Here is an 18,412-nt window from a genome sequence, read left to right as displayed (position 1 = left end):
CTGCTTCCGAGGAGGGACTGAGAGGGGCAGTGCCTGCCGGCTGAGTGGGGTCCAGAATCAAAGGCAGGGGACAGAGGGGGTTTCTTTCCTTCATTCCTTCCTTCACCAGAAGTTGGAGGTTAACCCCTCAAAGCCTGGGGGCCGCTCTCCAAAGCATTCCACACATCACACATCTGGGGGCTCCGAGCCACCGCCCGCGTTTGCAGAGCTGGTGCTGCGAAGGGTAAAACCTTGGCCAGCGACCCCCAACCATCCAGGCCCCTTCCCGCATTCCCACTTTTTTTTTTTTTTTTTTTTTTTTTTTTTTTTTTTTTTTTTTTTTTTTGTGAGAGAAACCCCTTCACAGCCTTTTGATTCCTTTTTTTCACCTTTCCCTTCTCCTGCCTGAGCCATCCCGCCTGCCCCCCGAGGGCTACAGGGAGATTTACAGCCCCTTCCTGAGCTCCAGCATGGGAGGGCTGGGATTTCCCTCCTCCCCTCGAACGCCAGGGGTACCCCAGACCCCCACAGTAATTTAGAGACTGTGCCTGCACAGGGTTTGGAAATCTGGAGTGCAAAGAAGGGGGGTGTCCTGGATGCAGCAATGCAGATTCAGAATGAGCAGCAGCATTTCCACATTTCTAATGAAAATGCAAATTTTTTTCTAATTTTTTTTCCTTTGCTTTGCCAGCATCCATTTTTTGTCGGATTTCAGATCTGCATATGCAAACTCAGCCTGGTGATCATCTCTCACTGTGCTGCAGGGAGGCACCTGAAGGCTGATGGTGATGGAGAGGCACCAAGGGAGATGGAAGAGCTCTTGGCTGCATGTTAAAACTGTCTGACAAAGACCTACAGGAGGTTTTAGCAGCAAAAGGAATCCCAGAATCCCAAGAGGGGACAGGTTGGAAGGGATCACAGTAGGTCAGCTAGTCCAGCCTCCCCATCCCAGAGCACAGGACTGTGTCCAGATAATTCTGGAATATCCCCATTGAGGGAGACTCCACTCCCTCTCTGGACAATCTGTTCAGTGCTCAGTCACTGCACAGAAAATTCTTCCTCATGTCCAGGTGGAACTTCCTGGGCATCAGTTCCTGCCTATTCCTGTTATCCTGTTGCTGGGTCCCTCAGAGTAGAGCCTGGTCCATCAAGCATGTGGAGGCTCAACATTTTCCGCAACATCTCCTCCAAATCAAAACTGAGTCTGTGCCCATGAACCAAGCAGCACCAGGGAACAGACAGGCACAGGCTGAAACAGCCCCTGGCCTGGTTTTGGTGTGGGATGAGCAATTCCATGACATGGCTTGGGAATGACCACCACTGGGGCCCCTTCCTGACAAACAAGTTGGATTCAGCCACCCAGATTTGATAGCCAGGAGCTTTGAATCACAGGCACGTGGCCAGACAAGGTCAGGTGGCCTCCGGGCCAACAGGTCTAGCAGGAGGAGTTTACAGCAGAGGTGTTGCTCCCAAGGCTGGATGTTTGTCTGTCTGTCTCCTCACAGGAACAGACCACACACTGTCACCCGCTCCCTCTTCTGTAAATGTTTATTTTTAATTCGGTTGCGTAATGGATTTCAAATGAGCTGCCATAAGATAGCAGTGAAAGGCTGCAGCCGCATCCCTCTGAAGCCTGTCCACGGGTTTGAATGTTTTTTGGCCTGGGTTTATCTTGGAAAAGTTGTGCTCATCCAAAAAAAACCGGTGGGGAGCTGCTGAAGAGGAGCAGTGCTCCCACTGGTGATGCTCTAACACCAACCACCCGCAATGGACACCTGAAATTAGGTGTGATCAGTCAAAATGACCCTGTGCTACACCAGCACAGTCCACACCTATGGCTCAGTATTTTTTTGTTTTCCTCAGACACAAGGAATCCTTTCTGTTGCCCTCAGAGCTCCAGAGACTGCCAGTTCCCACTGCATCTCTGGGCATGGAACCTTTTCCAAAACACTGCTGAATCCTTGGGAACACATGGATCCAAGCCTGAGTTTTTGCTGGGATGAGGTTTTGCAAAGCCCAAGCTGGAAATTCCTTGCTGTAGTGGTAGTTTGTAGAAGCATGGAAGGGTTTGGGTTGGAAGGGACCTTAAAGATCCTCTCATTCCACCCCCTGCCATGGGCAGGGACACCTTCCACTGTCCCAGGTTGCTCCAAGTCCTGTCCAACCTGGCCTGGGACACTTCCAGGGATGGGGCAGCCAGACTTTCTTAGGATCCCCTGTGCTGATCTGAACACCACAAACTCTGTAAGGTGCCTTGGAGCCCTCTAAATCTTACCTGGACCTTCTGAGCTGCCTCTTCCACCCAAAATGGGCAGAAATGACCATTCCTTTATCACAACAGCAGCAGCTCAACTCAGTTTGGTTTTGAACCTCCAGCTTCTTGCCCTTTCTGCTGGATTTGGGTTGTTTCTCCCTGCAGGTATCCTGCTAGCAAAGCATGGAGGAGCTGGATCTCCTGGCAGGGTTGTGTGGCCATTCTGTGGGACCAGTGTTGGAATCTTGCAGAAGCATCAATGGTTTCTCCTCAGCTGGTCCTCAAATAAATGCTTTTCCCCTAAAGAAAAGTCACTGTAAAAAAAAGGTTTTGAAGTACCTTTAGAGAACATACAGGGAAGCTGGGACAAGAACATGGAGTGACAGGACAAAGGGGAAGAAAGGGCTTAGATAAGATATTGGGAAGATATTGAGATATTGAGGGTGAGGAGACCCTGGCAGAGGTTACCCAGAGAAGCTGTGGCTGCCCCTGGATCCCTGGAAGTGTCCAAGGCCAGGTTGAACAGGGTTGGAACAACCTGGGAAGGCAGAAGGTGTCCCTGCCCATGGCAGGGGGTGGAACAAGATGGTGTTTAGGGTCCCTTCCAACCCAAACCAATCTGTGATCCTACAGCTCCCTGGGGCTCTGATTTCCAAGGATGGGAAGTGGAGGCTGTGGTGCTCCCGACATCATCATCCCATCTTGGGCAGGAGCAGCCTCCACATTCTCCACAGGCACTGGCACCAGGAAAGTCCTCCGGCATGGCTGGAGGATCACCTGGGAGCAAATCAACCTGGAAACACGGCAGAGGCACCTCCAGAGGGCAGCAGGTCCCCAGGTGATGCTGTCCCCTGGTGTCCCCAGGGGCTGCAGAGGTCAGGTGTGGTCACCTGGCTGCTCATCTCCATGGATCACTGAGGGACCTGGCACTGGCCTGGGTCAGTCTTCACGGAATCATTGAATGGTTTGGGTTGGAAGGGACCTTAAAGATCATCTAGTTCCAGTCCCTTGCCATGGGCAGGGACACCTTCCACTAGATCAGGGTCCTTCCCTGGGTATCTACTTTATTTTCTCTATGGGCTTCTCCCAGGTGAGTGAAATATCAAAGACCTAACAAAGGACAATTGTGCCTGAAATCCTGTCAGAATCATGGTGGGAATTTTCAGCCCATTTGGTTTTTTTCAAAGGTAAAAGTAAATCCATTTCATGATTCCATAACTAACCTTGTGTGTGTACTACTGAATTATTTCTCCCTCAAGTCAAAAAAATTTTCCCAATACCTGAAGAACTAGAAATAATTTTGAAATAAAAGCAAGATCCTTTCCAAAGATTTTGACTGATTTGTAATGGCTTTCCATTGATAAACCTACTAACCCAACTCATTGCAGCAATCCATAAAAGTAAAAAGCATTTAAAAACCTCACAACTGATATATGTTTTTTTCAACCTCTCTTCTTTGCTGGAAAAAAAGTATTTCAGTTCTATTATAGTATTTCAGTTCTATTGTTCTAAATATTACAAAATATTTATTGTAAATTAATTCCAGAAGTGCTAATGAATATAAATTCCTCTTTCAGTCTTACCTGTCCACCCAGTAAGGCTTCATCACCAGAACCCACCGGATTGGAGGGGTCTTTAAAAATGCTGTGATTGCCCTGGACTTGTCCCTTAAGCTTTGGGAGGAAGGGAAAGTTAAGAAAAGTCCATCTCAGACTCTTGCTTTAAGTTGGGATGAATGAAGGGTGGAGTCCAAGCTGAAGCTTCTTTCCCTTGTCACCCCAGGATCACTTCCTGCTCACTCCTGCAGTAAGAGCTGGGTGGAATTCCATGGATTTGGAACTGATGGTCAAGGAACACAGTTCTACTTCATCAATTGGTGGCTTGACAAACAGAAGCTGGACAATCTCCTCAACCCAGAACAATAAAATGAAAGACCAATAATTGGATTTTTATCTTTTTTTTTTCCTCTCACCCCAGCTGTTGAACTTTTTTTCTATTTCTAAATCAAACTGAATATTTTGGGGACCTTAAAATGTGAACAGAACTTGAAATGTGTTTGCTTGTTAGATTCCTCTTCTTTGCTGTTTGTTCAGACTGGTGAATGAGCCATAAAATCAAATGTTTGCAACACTCCTGATGTCCACTCTTCCAGAGAGATGCATACTTTGGAATTTGCCTCCAGACAACTTCCCCTGAAGTGGGAAGGGTGGTGATCAGCCAGTGGTGATCCTTGAAACTGCAGGACCAAGAGTGAAGATCCAACCTTCTTGTAAATAATATTTTCATCCCTCATCTCAAATAAAGCTGATAAACCTCCCATTGCTCAGCCAGTCTCAGACAGGGTCCCTCTTGTCCTGTTTCGTGGGGCTCTGTCTGGTTTTCCCTTCTCCTTGTCTCAACGTGCAGGGGCTTTATCCAGAACCCAGCAGGATCAGGAGGTGATGCTCAACATCTTCCTGGCCTTCAGATGAGTTGGTGGGTCTGGATCCCTGGGGATGAGGGTGGAAATGGGGATGATGGAGCTTCACAGCATTGCATGGTAAAAACAGGAATGGGCTGGAGCTGCTGGAGTGATTCCAGAGGAGGCCATGGAGCTGCTCCAAGGGCTGGAGCCCCTCTGCTCTGGAGCCAGGCTGGGAGAGCTGGGGGTGCTCACCTGGAGAAGAGAAGGCTCCAAGGAGAGCTCAGAGCCCCTGTCAGAGCCTAAAGGGGCTCCAGGAGAGCTGGAGAGGGACTGGGGACAAGGGATGGAGGGACAGGACACAGGGAATGGCTTCCCACTGCCAGAGGACAGGGATAGATGAAAGGAATTCTTGGCTGTGAGGATGGGGAGGCCTTGGCACAGGGTGCCCAGAGAAGCTGTGGCTGCCCCTGCATCCCTGGAAGTGTCCAAGGCCAGGTTGGACAGGGCTTGGAGCACCCTGGGACAGTGGAAGCTTTCCCTGGCCATGACATGGTAAAACATGATGATCTTTATTTTCTATTCCCACCCAAAGCATTCTGTGATTCTCTGGCACTCTCCTTGGGAATGGAAGGCACTGAAATGCCCAAGAACAGTGAGATTTGAGCTGGGCCTCACCCACAGCAGCTCCAGATGTGCTCTGGGTGCTCAGCACAGGCAGAGCCTTGTGCAATACCACAAACAGTTAATGGCACAAAACAGAGGGAAGGCAGATCTCACAAAATCTCTCAGTCCAGCAATAGAGAGATACCAGGATGTGCAGTCAGCTGTCTCCTTGCTCTTCCCCCTGCGCCCCAAATGGCATCAGCTGTCTTGTACTTGTTGAAAAAAGGAGGAAGAACATGACCTGTCTCTTTAGGTGAGATCTGAAGCAGAAACAGAACCTCAAATGGAAAGTGAATGAGGTTACAGCCCCGTAACCCAGCTGATTACAAAAAAAGAAACTTCTCAGACACGAACCTGACTGGTGATAAGCTCTCTGAAAGTCAAGTGCAATAAATAACCCCACCCCTTCTATTGGCTCAGACTGCTCTGAGCTGTGAATGGGCCAATTTACACAACCTCAGACCCATATTTCTCCTCCCATTTTCAGGCCAGCTTTATACCCTGAGGCTCCAGGGGTTGACTTTCACATCACCCCAGCCTGAATGAGGGCAGTTCATGGCCCTGTTTGCAGCAGGACTGGTCTTCTTACAGCCTGAGCAGTCTTTGTGGGTTCTTCTAAAGTAGATCCCCTTCTAATATTATCAGGCTGTGAGAAGTGTGGTCGCACTGCCAGCCCTCCACTGCTCTAAGTGTAACAAACCAGCTCCATTTGTCATTCAGCTGTTGGCAACAGGAAACCACCAACAGCAACTCAACACACGGCAACAAGGAGAATTGGGGTTTTCTCTTTCTGCATGCTCCAAGGATTGAAACTCATCAGAAGGAACTGATGGTCCCAAGCTGATGATCTGGAAGGGGTTTTTCAACTCTGGTGGACAGCTAAGATCAAGTGGGATATGATTTAATCTGAACACAGGACTCTCAAGGTAAGTGCAAATGATTTTTCCAGCAGTTTTCCTTCCTTCCTGCTGCCTGTTTGTTGTTTGTTGCTCCACTGGGCATATTCCCTTCAGGTATATAAAGGTTTGGCTCATCCATGGACCAGTGATTATTAAAGCCTTTAGGGTGGGATGTCCAGTGAGCCAAGCTTCTGCTGCGGACCAGGATAGAGGGTGTGTCAGTCTTTCCTTCTGGCAGCTTCCCAGTGCTGGAATTGGGAATGCTCTGAGGTGGAACTGATACTCCAAGTCAGACACTCACCCAGTGGGTTCTCTCTCAGGCACAGGACAACCTTCATCCTCTTAAAAATAGTGAAAGTAGATGGCAGCCAGGAGTGAATGAGTTTCATCCAACTGAATTTCTTGGAAATGAAAGTGGCAGGAGAAGGTGAAATCAGGGACCCCGTTCTGAAGTTGAGGGGAGGTGGCAATTTGGGTACTCAGCTTCCAACACAGCAACCTTTGGGTGCTGCAGACAGTGTGGGGAAGGGTCAAATCTTAAATTCCCCATTTGAGGAGATGCACATTTGGGATTTTTGAGAGTTTTTCCTTTCTTCCACCCCACAGATGGTTTAAATGGTCTCACTGGATGCAATATTTTGTTTTCACCAGCTCCTCCACTAAAGATGGTAAACCCACTGCAAAGTTTATGGTGGTTGTAGACAAATCTTCTGGCAAAGCTGGAAATCTCCAGCGGACCTGTAGGAAGAGTGGACTTGCTGCTTCTACCCTGGTCACTTCCCAGGATCTGCACTGAGCCTATGACTTCCATTCCTGATTTAAATTTAGGTCAGGCTCAAAATTGTGGAGCTCTAATTTGAAACATGGATATTTCAGGATATCTGTGCTTGCTGGGGCAATTTTGGGAGGGAATAGCTCTTGCTGTGTTGTGAGGTATTTGCATCTCAGTCCTCCTCAGGTGTTTCCTCAGGGCTTTGTGGCCAATGATGTCCCACTGAATGCTCTTCAAAGTGTTTTAGTTACCCCATCCATGATTTGGGGCTATTTCTTGCCTCTCATGATGGGCTGCTCCGATATTTAATTGATTATGAATCTTTAACAGTGCAAAACCAGGGCACTGCCAGCAGTGAGTCTTCCTGCTGCATGCAGAGCACATGCACATGGTCCCTGCTCGGGGATGCGCTGGAGATGGAGAAGGCAGATGGAAATGAGGAATAAGAAAAGGACAGCTGCAGGGCAGCCCCGGCACCCTCATTAATATGCTCAGTCAGTCATTCTGTCAAGGTTTAAGTCATTTTTATCAGAAGATTTGGGGGCTGCAGAGCTTGTGGTTTCTCTTTCATATTCTGCTTTCTTCTCCCAGACCTTCTGCAGCCTTTTCATTGTATTGGTACCCAAAAGTCAGTGAAAAAACCCTTCTGGCCCATTCTTGTTTTGTTCTGCCAATACAGGGCTATTGCTGCCCCTTGAGGATTGCAAAGTCCAACCCTGAATTTTTCTGGTGGAGGAGAAAACACCCAAGGCATATTTAAGTGAGAATTTTGCAAAAGTGTTGCTGATTATTCATCATCTTCTTTTCCAATGAATTCCCATGTTTGGTTTAATCAGCGTGGGGTGTTCTGGGATGCTGTTATACCCCAGGCTTTCAGCTTAGATGGTATGCTCCCACCTCCTCATAACTGAACCCACAATATCCCAGGATGGGCATCCTTTTCCCTCATAATTTGGGCTGAGTGTCCCTTTCAAACACAGATATCAGCTCCTTTATTTCTGCTTAGTGGCTTTCTTCCTGACCCGTATTTCAACCTTTAATTCTCTGTGGCACATTGATGGGCATATCAGCATCCAAAAATGACCTTGAGGATACTTTCAGAAACAGCCCAGGTTTTTTGTCATCTAAAGCAGGTGTGGAAAGGAGGGAGTCACATAGATGGATTTCACAGGGACCACAGGGATGTGCTGAGCAGAGTAGGATCTCCTGGGCATGCTGTTTCTTCATCATTATTTGCCGTCCTTCTTCCCCTCATTCTTTCCATTCCATCTGTGTTAAAAAAAGGAGTTTCCTCACTGCTCCTCCACGGTTCACGAGCCTCTGGAGGCACCCAAGCATTGCCTCCATGCGGGTGAGTTCCCCTGTAGCCAATCATCTCCTGCAGGGGTTCTATCACACACAGAAAAATCTTTCAGGGCACCTGGGGCTAAATCCTGCTGGAATCCTCACCAGCCCCAAAGTTTCCATCCATGTCTTAATTCCATGTGGTGCAAGTCAGCTTTTTTCATTAGGCTGACTCCACATTGTAAGATTAGAAGTAGCTGGGGGGGTAAAAAAGGATGAAATTCCCCCTTGCAGAGGTCTTGGAAACAAATTACAGCCCCAGGGTCCTGACGCTGCTTATGGAAGGAGCAGTTGCACCACTGGACATCACAAAACAGGCTGTGCAGGGTCACGGTTCTTGCTTAAACATAAATAGGAATGTAAACCAGAATTCCAATATTTCATGCTGGACAAGACATTTCCTTCTCACAGGTCAGTCTGTTTTCCGTACCAGGTTTAAATCCATCACAATATCCAGCCAAAAATATCTCCTCCACCACCAAAAAACAAGCTCAAACCACAGCTGCTCTTTGTGTTGAAGTAAAAAAAGGGTTTCAATTATAATTTTTTCCAATAAGAAGTTGCAGCTGAGCAGGAGAACAATGTTCCTGTGGTTTTACAGAGCAATTTTGTCTTTGTCAATGCTGGTCAGTTTTAATTTCAAAAATGTTGAGACCTTGCCTATTCAAACTTCCAAACCCAGTGATAAATGCCTGAAGGAGAGGGACACAGTTGAGCAAAGGTGTGGGAAGTGTGAACTGTCTGGAATTACTGCAAGAAATGATGCTGCTTCATTTGCTGGAGACACAGCAAAGAGGGAGGGAATAAACTTGCAGTCCACCATGGAATCATGGAGTGGTTTGTGTTGGAAAGGGACCTTAAGAGTCAGCTCATTTCAACTCCCTGTCATGGGCAGGAACACCTTCTACCATCCCAGGCTTTTCCAAGCCATGTCCTACCTGGTCTTGGACACTTCCAGGGGTGGGACATCCACCATGGGCAGGACAGGCAGTCGTGAGTATTTCAGTGAAGGAAATTAGTGGTGGTCCTTAAGAAGTCATTTTAGGGCTATGAGAATTGGAGGGCTGGGATAGACTGATAGGATGCAGTGGGAATTTCCATCACTGAAAGTTCTGAAGTGCAAATTAGGAGTTTTCTGAGATTATTGACCTTCGTGGTGCCAGTCCTACATTTCTGCCGCCCTGTGGAATACACGTGGCTTCTGAACTGAAATGTGCTTTTCAAAATCATCCCTGTGCATTTCCCCCTCTTTATTTATTTACTTACATACTTGTAAAATGGTTTTCCAAATTTGACCCAACCTCACTGACCATTTCTGCTCCTCTGGAAGCCGTGGAATGTGTTGCTGATCAAAAAGCAGTGAGCAGCACCCCTGGGGTCCTGGTGTGTCAGGCACGTAGGAGACCAGCAGAAATAATAAACACATGGCTCACAAATTAATTCTTTGCTACTTAACGAGTGGAGAAAAATGAAAAACTACTCAGTGTCCAGGATGTCTGCTCTGCCTTGGTGATGGCAGAATCAGGAATGATTTTGGTGGATGAAGGCTGGGTGAAAAACTCTTTGTCACTTGATAAAGGAACCTTACAGCCAAGAGGGAAAAGAGGTGCTTGGCCCCATGCCCAGGTCCCCATGGTCCCAATTTACTACAGGATGGTATTTTCTATTTTCTCATTTATGGAAGGTCTCTCTTCTCCATGAAACCTGGGGTGGGAAAGAAAAACTGTAGCAAAATGCCTGGTGCAGAGGAACTGCCAGACTTTTTTCAGCCCAGACAGCTCCTTGCCCAACACCTGAGCCTTGGTGACATCCAGGGTTACGTGAACAACTCGGGACCATAAAATTTGGGGCAGAACCTCTCAAAATGTGTCTGTGGGAGGATGATGATTGAAGAGTAGGCTTTGAATAGACGTTAAATTCGACCTGTGGAAAAATCAAGGCGTCACCTGTAATGCACGATGGAAAGAGGGAGAAGTGATGCCAATCTAAGCAGGCAGAGAAATTGATAGAAAAGCTTTAAACTGACTTTTATCTCAACTTTTTTTCCTGGCTGTCTCTTGCATATTTGGCCTTGACCATTTTAGAAGCAGAGGAAGAAGAGCACAGCTGCTTGAGACATTAATGCGGCAGACTTGCACAATTATTATTCTTTTTTTCCAGTGAAAGGTGCCAATATTCGTGGTGTTTGTGTGACAGAACCTATTGAGAGGTGGTGATTTCCCATGGAATGCTTTTTTTTCCCTGAAAGTTGTGGCGAAAAAGTTGGAAAAAGCATTCTAAAAGTCACTGAGTGGTCTGCCAAGGAATAATTTCTGTGAGTGGAAAGGAATTGTGAATGTGGGACTCTGTACAAGACTGGTCCTAACCAGGTGAGAAGAAATCCTGGTTGTTTTAGTGCAGTACTGCTGTTGCCAGGCTGAGGATGGGCACTGGCAAAGCAAGAAACTTTAGGAAATAAGATTTCTTCCAGCTCTGAGGAAATAAATTCAGGCCAGATCAAATGTGAGGTAACCTGAGAGTGGATCAGCCCCATCAATTTAGTGCCATAAATAATGACTTTCTGTAACAAATCTGGTTGTGAGGTTTGGCTTTGTTCTGTCACATTTCTGTCTCCTTCGAGCATCATTAAGAATTTTTGATATTATTTTAATTCTGAAAATCGAGTTAATCTTCTAATTTTGGGTAAGGGATTAAAAAGTAATGGGTTCCTTCTTTCTTTATGAGCATCAGAAAGGAAATAATATTGAGACAAGGTCTTGGCTGCTGCAAGTATAGTCAAGAATAGTCATGCTGTGAGTGTAGCACAAGCTTGGCAGGGAGGACTGGTCTAGGCAGGAGTCACTTTCTCTGTCCAAAAAGACTTTTCCTCACGGGATCCAGACAAAATCTCTTCATGGCAGTTACTAGCAGAACATCTCCCAGTTACCATCAAGCAAAAACAGAATTCTCATCCCAGACCCTGGAGATATCCCTGCAAAACCAATGGGATTTAATAATAAATAGTGGTAGTGAAACAAGAGGGAGACCATCTTCACCCTGCACTCGGGATGGTGAGGGGTACCTGGTGCCTGTGTCTGAGTGTTATCCCAAACACAGGGATGGGATCAGGGAAAATCCTCTGTTTTCCTTCAAAACAGGGAAAAAGGGATAGCCTTGCAAAGTACAGATCCAACAGGAGGGCTAGCGAAATCAGGATAGACTTTAAATAAACATAATAAACATACATGGATAAATCTAATCCAGGAGCCAGCACAGCTCCTGTAGAATGAGGATCACCAGGGGTTTGGATGCAGCCACCAAATTTTTAAGAGGGGGAGGAACCCCAATATTGCCTGTTTTAGTAGCTGAGATGCTGCCTCAGCCTTCAAAAAGTCCTCGGAGAGCTCCGAAAATGAACTCTCAAAATGGAGTCTGGTGGGTTGGTTGTAACACATCAGCGTCTTCCAAGAGCAGCAGGACACTGTAAAGAAGCTGTTCATCTGCTGGATGAGTGGGAACAGGGAGGTTCTGATGGTAAAGGAGACTACTCATTCCCAAAAGGGAAGAGAAAATCTTGGCCAGGCCATGAAAACAAAGTCTAAAGGAAATGAGCTACCCAGCTTTTGCAGCAGCAGAATGGGGAAGAAGTCCTGGGGGCCAACTGGGAAAGCAGAGGAACCTCCATCCTCTCAGTGGGCTCAGTTCAAAGCTGGAGATGCTTCTGTAGCAGAAATCCCAACAAGAATGCCTTTGGTTCAGTGTGAAATGGAAAAAATGCCGGGGGATGGGCACTGCTGGACAAGGAGGCCATGCAGGGGCCACCATTGCAAAGTCTGGCTGTGGGGTCATCCTGGTGGGCTTTGGGGTCATCTGCAGGAAGGCTTTCCCAGGAATGGCTTCAAACTGACAGAGAGTAGGTTTAGATTGGATATTAGGGAGAAATTCTTCCCTGTGAGGGTGGTGAGGCCCTGGCACAGGGTGCCCAGAGAAGCTGTGGCTGCCCCTGGATCCCTGGAAGTGTCCAAGGCCAGGTTGGACAGGGCTGGGAGCAACCTGGGATGGTGGAAGTTGTCCCTGCCCATGGCAGGGGGTGGCACTGGATGATCTTTAAGGTCCCTTCCAACCCAAACTGTTTTGTGATTCTATAATTCCATGATTTCATACTCGTGTCAGGGCCTGCAGAGACACTGGAGAACATCTGGGGGCTGACATATGAAAACAGGGTGGAAGCCACCACCAGAAAGACCCGGCTTGGCTGGGTGAGATCACAGCCTGTGCTTTCAGGTCGGGGCAACAGGGACAGATGGAGCCCATCCGGAGTGACTGGGAGCTGCAAATGAGAAACTTTTTCCCTTTTTAATGCCCTTTTTCACAAGCTTTCTCAGGGCTCCCCCTCCAGCTGCTTTCAGAGGACATCCCTGGGCTGAGGAAACAAATTGTCTGTGCTTCTGGATTCCAGAAGCTCCATCTCGTGGCTATGAGATCCCAGGCTGGAAATAACAGAGGAGGCCCAAGGCTGAAGGGATGTGCTCCAGGTGACACACAGGATACCTTAGATACCAGAAAGAACTCCCTGGGATGCAGTAGGGCAAACCACAGCACATCCAATCCTTTTTATTTTTCATTCCTGCTTTTGAGCTGCTTGACCTGCGGCCATCACTGGGAGAGCCCGTGCAGCAGGCGGCTGCAGCTGCTGGGTTTCCCCGCTGTCAGCAGTGGGAATGTGTGTCAGAGCAGAAGCAGGTTTCTGTCTGGAGCTGCCACGCTGTCACCCTGCTCCCTGGATGACTTGGCAGACACTACACTGGTGCTCAGCCTTTGCTGCACCTCGTGGTAGCTCCTCCTTCCCACCTCGGCGGTGGACGACAGCAGCTCTCTAAAAGAGCAACTTCCCTTTTCATAGGGATAGGAAGTGAAGCTCATTTAGCAAAGAGAGGTCACCCATCAAAGGCTGAGGGCCCGTCCTAAAGCTCAGAGCACTCCCCCTAACCTGACACTGCTTTTTTCTTTCCCAGCCCCAAACCTGGGGAGTTCTACCTCCATCCCCTGCCCTTAGCTGGAAGAGAACTGGGAAGGGAAAATGGGAATTGGCAAGGGGGAAGTTTGGCAAATCTGCAAGGGCTTCCTCATTTCTGTGTCTCTCAGAGCAGGCACACCTGGCTGAGGCCTGCTGGGCTGGGTGTCTGTCCTGGTTGTCTTCAGTGTCACCCAGGCTTGGAGCCTGTCAGAGGATGCTGCAGGCTCTTTCCAGGGGTGCCTAGCCGGAGGATGAGCAGAAATGGACATAAAATAAACCACAAGAAGTTCCACCTCAACCATGATGACACAATTCTTGATGTGGAGGGTGTCAGAGCACTGAAACAGCTGCCCAGGGAGGGAGAGGAATTTCTTCTTTGGACACATTCCAAACCCACCTGGTCGTGTTCCTGTGTCATCTGTTATAGGTGATCCTGCCTTAGCAAGAGGGATGGACTGGGTGATCTCCAGAGGCCCCTTCCAATCCCAAACTATTCTGGGATTCTGGGATTTAGGGATTCTGAGATTCTATGCTGACCCTCCGGGGTGATGGACCCAGTGTGACCCCCAAGGACCTGCAGACCCCTGTGTATGGCCCAGACATCCTTGCAGCCCTCCATGGGGTTGTCTTCCTTTGTCAGGAGCACAGCTGCACAGCCAAGGCTGATTCCCATCCCATGTTTCCAGAGGGGGCACCAGCCACCTGCACCCTGGAGCAGCTCCCCCACCTCACACATCATGGTGTCCTCAGCCACCCTCTTGTTGTCCTTGTGTCCTGGGGCTGGTAAAGGTCTTCTGCCATGACCTCAGCTCAGATCTGCCCCGTGAAGCTTTTGCTCCTGTAAACAGCATCAGCAGCGTGGGGTGACCTTTAGCTTGTGCATCACTCCCGGCAGATGTTGGCTCGTGTTTGTCCTGCTCAGTGGGGGCAGCTGAAGTGTAAACGATGCGAGGTCATCACAGCCTCCAGCTGGCTCAGACCAAGTGTCATTTTCCTCCCTGCTGCCTCTTACAACGCAAAGATGACGCCATGTAATTACCCACAGAGGTGTACATGGTGGTTTTTGGGGGCCTTGTGTTTGCAACAGCTTAAAAAAATACACTGACAACACCACAGACGAGCCAACATTACGCATCCACCATGGGAAGCCTCTGTAGAAACAAATCCTGCTTCTTATACAACATTTATCTCCCAGGACAGAGCTTCAGTCTCTCAATTGAACATGCTGAGGCAAAGTGAGAAAGTCACTTCCTCAGAGCCACCCACAAGTCTCTGACCAGGTCTTAATTCGTTAGACCACGCTGCTATGGTCGAGTAGGTTCATAGAGGGATGGAGCTGGCTGGAACAAGATGCGTTTCATCAGTAAAAGGTCTTTTTTTAGTGACAGAAAGGAAAGATCATTGCAAAGCCAGTTTGTTGGGTTGTTTCCTAAAATTTGGTGGTTTGCATAGTGGAAGTACAATCCATTGACATTCATTTTCACTGCTTTTAATGACAGCTGTTAATAGCCTGTGGCATTTGCTGGGGTTTGTGTCTGGATTCTCTTTGTGTTTCTTGTCTCCCTCATTTTTATTTTCATTGGCCAGGTTGTCTGGGAAGCGCAACTCCCACCCCCTCCCAGGTGATCATTTTTATAAGCAAAATAGAGCAAAGAATCCTTAGGGGGGGAGAAAAGAGTCAGTTCTGACACAAAGACCTGATTAAAAAAAGAAATCCCATTAAAAGCATTTGCAAAACCAGGCTGCTCCTGCGGTCCAGGGGTGTAAAGCTGTTGGTCTCATGGATGGTGTGGATGTGGTGGAAGCCAGAGGCCTCGGAAAGAAAAATTTGGGAAGGGCCTTCAGCCCCATGGAGCATCTGTCATGGGTCCGACCAGCAGCTCGCGCGTCCTCGGATCGTGTCCCCAGGAGCAGCAGCGTGGGAAGCAGGCAAGTCAGGAACATCCCACCCCCATCCACGTTCCCCTGAGGGTGGGGAGAGGCAACGCAGGTTTTTCTCTGTCTTCATCCACCCTCCCATCCCTCCTTGCCTTATTTTCGCTCCCCACAATCTGTGGGTTCAAGAGATGATGGAGGCACTTCCCAGCTCCTGCTGGATCTGGCACCGAGGGATGGTTTGCAGGGATGTTGTTCCCTCTGTCTGCTGCAAAAGAGGGGAGGACAAAGAAGTGCCAGGTGTGCACATCCTGGCTCTCCCATCCCCCACCGTTCTCCCAGGGCCTGGAGGGGAAGAGAGGATTTATGTGTGGGGAAGGCTGACAGGAGCTGGACAGAGCTGTGATGAGTAGGGAAGTGCTTTGGCATCCCTTTGCTATTCCTGACAAGCAGCTGGAGGTGTTCAGATGGGGAATTGGAGATGTTCATCTCATGGAGATGAACAGCCTTCCCTATAGCCCTTTGCCTCAGCGGAGTGTGGTGGGAGGGAGCATCATTCCCTCTGAGACTCAATCCAAGGAGCGGAATTCCTGAGCACCAGCCTGCCACCAGGTTCATTTCTCCTCCTGGTCCTATAAAATGTTTTTCTCTTCCTAGGAAAAGTCATCCTCTGGGATGTAGGGCCTCCAGGAAGGGCCTTTCCCAGGGCAGAAGTTTGGGTGGCCGCACACAAAGGTGTGGAACCCATCCATCTCCTCATATTCTCAGGGCTGGGAGACCAGGAACTACATCCCTACAGATTCCTGTGATGTGTCCTATACATGCTATGGAATGGAACATCAGGGATTCTGGCCAAGGGACCATGGACTGTGCCCACTTCCATAGGGTTTGGATGTCAGATAAGGGTGGCCTGCAGAGGGGATTTCTCCCTGCTGTGCCCCTGCTCACCCAGGACCCATCCACAATTTGGCCCACGCCAACACTGGGCAGAGAGAGGTTTGAATTGAAATTTGGGTTTAAATTCCAGGGTCTGCAGGAAGTGCTGTTGGGCAGTGCAGTTTTTGTCATATAAAATCTGTCCCTCCTAAAGAATCCCAGAGCAGCTGCAGGTATCCAGAGGGATGTGCCTCATTCTCCTGGACCCACCCTCCTCCTTGCCAACTCCAGTGCATCCCACTGCCCCTGAGTCCTGCAGAGCCACTCCCGGCACACATCCCACCTTGCTGCCTGGGCTGAGCTCATGAGGGAAGCATGAGGGGAGGTGGGATAAGCAGTCTGCCCTCCTGCTTTTCCCCTCTCCAAGACCCTGATCCCTGGCTTGGTTTCCTGGCCCGCAGCCTCCTGCAGCCCAGCCGAGCCTCCGTCGGCTTCCAGCGGGATGCAAAGCTCAATGTAAGCAGCCATTTTTCCTCCAGACAGATGTTTTGATTAGGGAATGACCACTCTGGCAACAGGAGGCTGTTTTCTTCTTCTGGAATGAGCAAGAAGCTTTTATTATCTTCTTCTCTTTATTTTTTTTAATTCCCTGTCAAAAGACTTTCTGTGTCTGCTTAAACTCAAGGTTTTGGAAATCTGTGCGCTCCCACAGACCCCCAGCCTCACACAGCCTTCTCCCAGATATTGTCCCAGCTCTTCAGAAAGGCCTGGAACAGAAGGATTTTCTGCTTGTTTCGCTTGCTTGGGCCAGCTTCACCTGCAAATCATGGCCTAAGAAAAATGGTAGATTTAGGGCAGATATAAATTTTAATAGAAATGGAAAGATGGCTTGGATTGCAGCAGGAGATCCTAAAAATAAGCCAGCAGGCTTCAGTCTCTTTCCTGAAATGTGTACCCCTCACTTAGGGATAAATCACTGGACCACAAAGCTCCTGGATTTGTTCATCTGCCCTGAGCTGTCATGGAACAGATATTTCCAAGGCAATTTGGCCACACTGGCTGTGCTCAAGTCTGGGGCCTAGACAGAATTCAAGCCAGGGAGATGGGATGCACTAGAGTGGGGAAGGAGGAGGATGGGGCCAAGAGAAGAAGGCAGCTACAGCTGCTTTGGGGTTCTTTGGGTGTGTGAGATTTTGTGATGGATCAGCCCCAACATCAGCACCTCACCTCAGTGGGAGAGCCTGGCTGCTCCTGGGGGTTCTTCACCTTCCCTTCAAGGACCTTTGGCATGGACCAGAGTGTTTGACAGAGTCCTCACTGCACAAATAAAACCCAGTAGCCATCAAAGATCAGGACTGGAATGGGGTCTGAACACTGCCAGTAGGATATTCCCAGTTCTCCAGTGAGGATGCAACATGGAAAAGGCACATCTGCTTCACTCCCCAGCAAGAACCAGGATGCTTCTTGCTCTGGGCTCTCCTTGCTCTTCACAGGGACTTCCTGCAGTGCTGGAATCATGGAATCACAGAATGGTTTTGTTTGGATTGGAGGGGACCATTAAGCCATGGGAAGGGACATCTTCCACTACCCCAGGCTGCCCCAAGACCCCTCCACCCTGGCCTTGAACACTTCCAGGGATGGGGCAGCCAGATTTTGGCCACCACGTCACAGAGGATGGCTGTAGCCTCTACCTTCTGCCTCTGAGAAAGACCTTGCTCATGGTTTCAGTGCTCTTTATAGCACAGCACGTTGGTTCAGAGTTGTCTTTTACCTCCTCTTAGCAACGAAGCTGCAAATTACTTCAAAATATGAGCTAAAAAGGACTTGACCGAAACCCAGCAGAAGTAGAAAATTGTCATGACAAAAACTGCTTCAGTAGCAAATCTTTCTTCTTATTTAAGGAGCTAATCCATCAAGATCTTCAGTAATTCTTCAATTTTGTGTCTTACAAAGCAATCTGAGGTTGCCAGGTCAGGAAATGTTCTGAAGAGCTATTTTATTGAGGGGAAAGAGAGTTGAATGCACTGAGAACTGGAGGAAATTTTTTTACTGAACTTTTTTGCTCCTTGCTGATGCAAAAATGCAAATCTGGAATACTTAAATTATTGCATCTGAAGTGAATTGATTTCAGCAGTTCTTTCAGGAGAGGGAAGTACTTGCAAAAAGAAATCCAGCATTTAAAATCCTTCATAATAGGCTAGATCTGCATTTTCAAAGAAATTTCTTTAGGGTTTTTGAATCCATTTTCTTTTTAAAATGTGTTCTTTAAAAAATAGACATTCATAAGTCTTAAAATGAATTAAAATATCTGATCTTGCTGAACTGTTAAAACACTTTGTTGCACCCACCA

General features: G+C 48.2%; 1 protein-coding gene across 1 annotated transcript in view; it reads left to right on the top strand.

Annotated features, from left to right (window-relative positions):
- Positions 1 to 5,831: 5,831 nt before the first annotated feature.
- BLK (BLK proto-oncogene, Src family tyrosine kinase) overlaps positions 5,832 to 18,412 on the top strand; it is a 43,872-nt gene continuing 31,291 nt past the window's right edge. The window contains exon 1 of the mRNA XM_050972698.1: positions 5,832 to 6,226. The gene's annotated coding sequence lies outside the window, so the exon portion shown is untranslated. The remainder of the gene's footprint in view (positions 6,227 to 18,412) is intronic.

Source organism: Serinus canaria, chromosome 3 (genome assembly GCF_022539315.1).
Source record: "Serinus canaria isolate serCan28SL12 chromosome 3, serCan2020, whole genome shotgun sequence".
Classification (NCBI taxonomy): Eukaryota; Metazoa; Chordata; class Aves; order Passeriformes; family Fringillidae; genus Serinus; species Serinus canaria.
This window is presented reverse-complemented; position numbering and strand designations above follow the sequence as displayed.